The sequence below is a fragment of the Pungitius pungitius genome, chromosome 1 (assembly GCF_949316345.1).
Source record: "Pungitius pungitius chromosome 1, fPunPun2.1, whole genome shotgun sequence".
Taxonomy (NCBI): Eukaryota; Metazoa; Chordata; class Actinopteri; order Perciformes; family Gasterosteidae; genus Pungitius; species Pungitius pungitius.
The window spans coordinates 28,899,716-28,906,044 of record NC_084900.1 but is presented as its reverse complement, the minus strand read 5'-3'; positions in this window follow the sequence as shown (position 1 = coordinate 28,906,044).

The window sequence follows — 6,329 nt, the reverse complement described above, 5'->3', positions numbered from 1 at the left end:
AGAAAATCAAGGAAGCATCAATTATCTACACACTTAAGCCTGGATGGACCACAATGAACCTTGCCTTCCTGGATCCTAAATTATTTGGTTCTGGCAACTGTGGCCCCCGGACTCAAAAACCCCCTCTGACACTGCAGCGTTCCTCAGTATTGTGAAAAGAAGAAGCTTTCATGTTTCACTTCACCCGAGCTTGTGTTGTGTTAAGAAGGAGGAGCAATATGTCTGGATAGACAATTAAGATAAAGGATTCATTTAGGTCAGAATTATAAGAACCATTTGGCATTCGTACGTGAACATATGAAGAAACAACACTACATTAAAGAGAAAATGCTAAGCTGCTGTTCTCTTTGAGCAGTGACGTTCAAATACACCTAAGTGGTTCAGTTAATCTTTGCCTAAAAGCTGTATGTGTGAGGGTGAAGCGTCACAGGTTAACAGGATGACATGAAACATTAAACAGGAAGAGAGCCGGAGTGTAGAGGCTTCAGGATCCATCGGAGCAGTAAGATTAAGACAGACCAGTCCATACGGCCATCTGATTGCTTCCCTCATGCAGTTTTTAATGGACAGCACACCTCCAGTGACTTAAGGAACATTACATAACAACAACATAAGGACAATACAAAGAAAAGCTTTTAGGCTCAGACTGAGACACACTCCTAAAAATGAAAAACAAATAGTAAAAAAACATGTTTGTACATCAGTCATTACAACCACATCTTGGTTGCTTCCTAATTGATGGTGATTTACCTTCCATGATTTACACCAACCTGCCTGGTGAGAGCAGAAGGATGTGCCAGGCAGCTTCAACAGATGGATTCAGCATAGACCTGAAACCATAGCAACCAACAAGGAGCTACTTCAATCAATGCAGTAATACATTTCAACGAATCAGCCCCCTGGAACACCTGAACACTCACAAAAGGAGAAACTTGCCCGGCGCCCCCCCCTCCCACTGTAGGACCGTAGTGGTCCGGCCGTGACGATCCGTCACAGGAATGGAAAAACATCAACTATGTAACGGGTGGTTACAGTTCTACGTACGCAAAGCAATCAGTCAGCAGAATCCCATTCAGGCAGCTGAATGCTGTTTCTCACAAAGTAAGTGAAAATCAGTGCTAAAGATCAGCAGCATGTCTGCCTTAGAAAATGTTTGTGAGCCATCAATGTCCCAAGTGTTAGTATGTTATATTTTCAGTTGAGGGGGCTCAATCCAGCGCTGCTGGAGAAGAATCAAAAATCTATAACTGATGATGTTCATCGGTCACTCTCTACTCTTGATGGGTATATTCTGTTCTGTTTGATGGAGACTTTCTTTCGTTCTCTTAACAGCAACAGTTGCTTACATCAGGGTTTGTAATGTTGTGCCGTACAACAAGTTAAATAACAAACCAAAGCCCTGCTGACACCCACGGGTCGGAGATCTCAGCTTCAAAACAACATTATGAATATTTGATTTCTACATTTTGTGGGGAAATATGAGGAATTGTTGAAGTATGGAGTTTTGGGTTTGAATATTTCCACTCAGTATATGTAAAGCTTCAGTGAAAGGATTTAACAGAGCCGCTGATGATGAAAAAAAGTTTGATTTGTTCACCATGTAGAGATTTTTGTGCTTAGGGGTTGTTTGGCTAATTAGCTAAGAAGAAGGCACAGTGCCTCGATTCAGAGTATAATCATCATCATCTCATTTGATAGAACTCTACTATTTGTAGACATTTCTTTTAGTTTCTGTCAAAAGTCAAACAGAACTTAAAGCTCATGTCTCAAGCTTCGCGGGAACCTCCTTCAACATGTTGCAATATTAACCTTTGTACTGAAGTCAAAGGTAGCACAGTAACTCCTTCGTGGATATCCGTGCCGTCTAAATGATGCCACACCTACCAAAGGGAGGCTTCATCACTAATGCATTAGCCGTTTAGTGTGTGCTAGCAAAGTCATGATTGCATCCATTCAACCATTGCTTTTGAGTGCAGCTCCTAGCAGTAGGCACTGATTAGACCGCTGCAGAGAAAGAGTGCGTGTTCTCATTCTCTGACTCCTCATTGATTCCTGGACAATGTAGGGAGTTTATTATGCACTTATTATGCAAGTAAATGTATTGTTAATGTGAAGAGAAGATGGAACCTGCTATGTTTTAAAAGGGGCCTTTACAGTGACATGGTGTTTTTTGAGGGAAGCCAAAAGAGCTATGGATAATCATATTTCCACTCACTAAAGTTTCTAATTATTTCCCCTCCAAAGGTCTAAACGGACCCAGTATTTTAGGTGGCAAATGCACATAGGCGACTAATGCTTGTGTTATTTCCCACCTGCCTTCAGACGTAATTGCCAAGCTCTTAGACAAGACATCCCTCCAATCTGAGAGGAATCTCATCCACTACTAACACAAATTGACTAAATGGTAGTGAAGAGCTTCCAGAAACCATCCAGAAAACAGAAGGAAATTTGTGGATTGAAGCCTCCAATTCTCCCCCAACACTGTTTAGCAAACTCCAGATTCAAAACAAACATTTGAAGCCAAAGTTAAAACGTCAGTGAAACATTATCAGTCAGTGTCTCTCTTGTCACTCTGACTGATGACACCATTTGTAAGTTGGTCCAAGATACATAAACAGTTCTTAGAAACAATTATTTTTGGCAAACTGTTTACTGGAGGGGGGGGGGGTGTAGGCTTGGATTGGATTGGACTCGTGCCAGCTGGCAGCTGGGTCAGTTAAGGACGGTTGATTGTTGTGATTTCCAGAGTAGGATTTCCAGAGTAGGAACACGACCCAAACGTTCAACAATCACGGCGTTCGAGGGGTAAAATATTCTTTAAAAATATGTAACATAAAACGTGTAAAACATATGGTTCATCTGGAATACAAACTATGAATTATTCATTACTTGTTAAGGAAACATAGTAAATCACGTTTTCTTTGCTTTCTGCAAAGGCCAGATGGAGACTGCATGGAACCCCGTAATCCTGCCACCTGGAGTAAACATCTCATTTGTGTGGACGCTCTAACTTGCTACCCTGGTCTGCTTCTGGTCTCTCCTCAGCCCAGTGTTGTTACCTTGACTACACGCCGCTGTTTCCAGATGTGGAAAAATGAGGTTGCCGCCCCCTCTGCACAGGACCTCATTCAGTGATGCTGCTCGGTGTGAAGTGGGACCAAACAGGTGTTGTTAAGGAATGCTTCGCTGTGCTACAAATGGGTCGACCACCAGCGAGCCGCTGAGCCCGTCTGTAACCAGGGTGTGTCTCTCCACCCGGGGGCCTGCCGAGTTGTTTTTGACCCGACTGCTCGTCTGCACACTAAACCTCCGCTAGGTAAAGACGGGTTTTTTTTGGAACTGTCCTGTCTTGAGTCTTGCCTTTTGAGTCCTTGATCTAATGGCTTCGGTCCTATTAACCTGACGGTTGTCAGGTATAAATTGTGGAGCATAAAATGTAAAAAAACATGTCTTACTCTCCCAAAATGTTCATGTTCTGCATCACAAGGAAAGCATCCACAAAAACGCGCTCTCAAAACAGCTGTACTATTCATATTTATATCTCATATAAACACACCAACTCACATTCTCCTCAAGTCAAGGCCAATTGAGCTAATGATGCAGCTCTGCTGCCCGGTCTTTCCATCGGCTTCCAAGCTGCACCTCCTTCACTCTTTAAGATGCTAATGCACACAATCTGATTTGGATGGAAACAGAAAACAGCCAGGAAATTATTTTTAGTCCTAAACCCAAAACACAATAACATGTTAGCAACAAAAGCTTTCAAACATCAGTGATTTTAGCCACAAGCTGTTTGTGACTGACTCACAAGCTCACTGTTTCCCATAAGACCTGGGACTGCTCCTCCTTCAGCACTTTTTAGAGTTATTACCAGCCAGTCATCTCCCTTTATATCCATCTTCAACTGAAGAAGAATCAACCCTTAACTGGACCAGAGAAGTAAGCAGGATTAAGATATAGTTTCTGATCTTAACGTGTGATGTTGGTTCTGTGATCGTTACGTGAAGGGTCAACGCTGAACACACACACACTTGGGCACAGGGGAGCCAGGAGTGTTGTCCATTAGTGGGCCACAGGAGACTGGCCTTGTGCTGTGCACATAATGCTTCTGCGGTGGGAGGAAACCCCCTTTAGGACAGTCGACTGAGAGACAATTCTCTGGCTCTTTATAGATCATCGCGTCTCCAGCTACGCTCACAGGTTGCTTTCTCTTATTATTTGTTGTTATGGAATGAGATGAAAACATTTTGTACATTGTTTAAGGTATAAGCGTGCCTTTTATTTTTCATAATTTTTTTAACATGGACACGTTTGACCAAGTCTCCGTCGCCTGTTATGAGCCACCCTCTAAATAACATCCTCATAAAGTGATAAATTAGTGATAGTTGTTTATTCCACCAGCCATAAGATGACAATAAGATGACAAGATCATCCCTTTCCCACGGCGCTGCACCCATCAATGAACTGGTGAAATGGCTCGGGCTCAGCCTTTCTCCATGGAAACTGTGTTCAACATCGTCATGACAACCTTCAACAAGGGAGGAAAAAATCAAGGAAGAGGGGGAAATGAGAGGGAGTTGATGACGGAATCTCTCTCGCCTTCCAGCTCCGACTGTTCCTCAGCTCACTTTGTCTCGTGATTCACAGACTCACAACAAATCCGTCAGTCTTCACCCCCTGTGCAGGAGATGCTGCCTTACCAATGGAGTTAAAACGATCAGGTACTGACATGATGGCTGCTTTGAGTTGACAGTCATGAAAATAAATCATTCAATCAGATCAGAGGATCCAGCTGGTTGGTTTAAAGATGAGTGTCGTATTCCCCTCTGAGGTGCATTAGTGATCGTGACATTGAAATAACAACAGGGCTAAAATAACAGCTTGATGACACACTTTCATTCATTTTTCAGTCGTCACCCAAAGTCCACTGTGTGGAAATCCTCACTTGCTTCTTACAGATATTGCTGCTTTATTTTAGATCAATAAATGGAAACCTGAAACAGAAACACGGTCAACAATTGTTCTAAAAAACAAGGCACTTGTTGATCTAATGGCAGAAGGAAATTGTGTGACGCTGAATTCGACAAGATGCAAACACTGAAATAAAAAGTGACAAAATACTTTTGATTACTTCATTTGAGGTAACTGACATTAATCTACATTTCTGTAAATGTGACATTACATGTAATTTGGCTGACCATTTTAACACATGGCTTACATTTGCCCGGGTTGCAGTTAGGGGTTGGGTGTCTTGCTGAGGGACACTTTGACATGGGACATGGAGCAGCCAGGGCTCAAACTGCCAACCTTGCGACACCTTCTACACTCCCTGCGCCACACCGTGACAGTGCCAGTCAGTTGAATAATGTTCAACTTGGAGGCCTTTTGCTCTGTAATCTCTCAATAAAGTGAGAGATTTAGAACACACGCATTAAAATAATAAAAATGAATTGTTAATAATAACAAAGCAATGGACACAAATTGGAGATGCACTGAATATTTCTCTTAATAGATATATAATATACATCCTTACTGAAGCTAACATCCCTCAGTGTCAGTGCAGTTAAATACTGTGTTTGAGATTATTTTACTCATCGCCTTGCTTCTATCAGACCAATTTGTATGTCACTCCACGTGTAGCTGTGTTAAAGACCATCTGCTTTGGAACAGACACGCAGTGCCTGCTTTCATATTCATGCTGCCATGATGGCCCCCTCCCTTCATCGCAAGAGCGCTGCACAAATCATCCCCGAACATCAAAACGTTCGTCATGGGCTACGACACACACACTACAACACTCATGATGAGTGTCATAGGGTAGTGTGTGTGTGTGTGCAATAGAGAGAGAGGAGAAGTATTAGTGTTGCCTGTCATCCCAGATCTCCATGGTGATGGGTTCTGAATGCCATCTACACCTTTGGTCCATAATCATGGAGCCACATGAAGGCGGCAGGCTGTCACTGCTGTTACACCAGGACTACACCGATGTCCCCACTATAAATAACTAGACATTATAATATGTGTGGTAGTATTGTAGATTTTGTGTTATTAGATATTAGTTATTATATTAGTAAGATAGATTAATAACTAAACACATTTAATGTTATTACTTAACACATGACATCCTGCCACATTGTAACGTTAAAGCCTTGCAGAAAGAAGCTTAGACCTTCCTTGATGGATTTCTTCCATACTTTTTCCTCGATGAAGGGTCTTTGCGAGTTGTTTCTCTTATCAGGCTGTTTAGGAGCAAATGATGTAGGAAAGGTGCAAGCAATTGTTTCGATTTTGAACCGTATAAAATGAGTTAACCACAATGGTTAAGATGT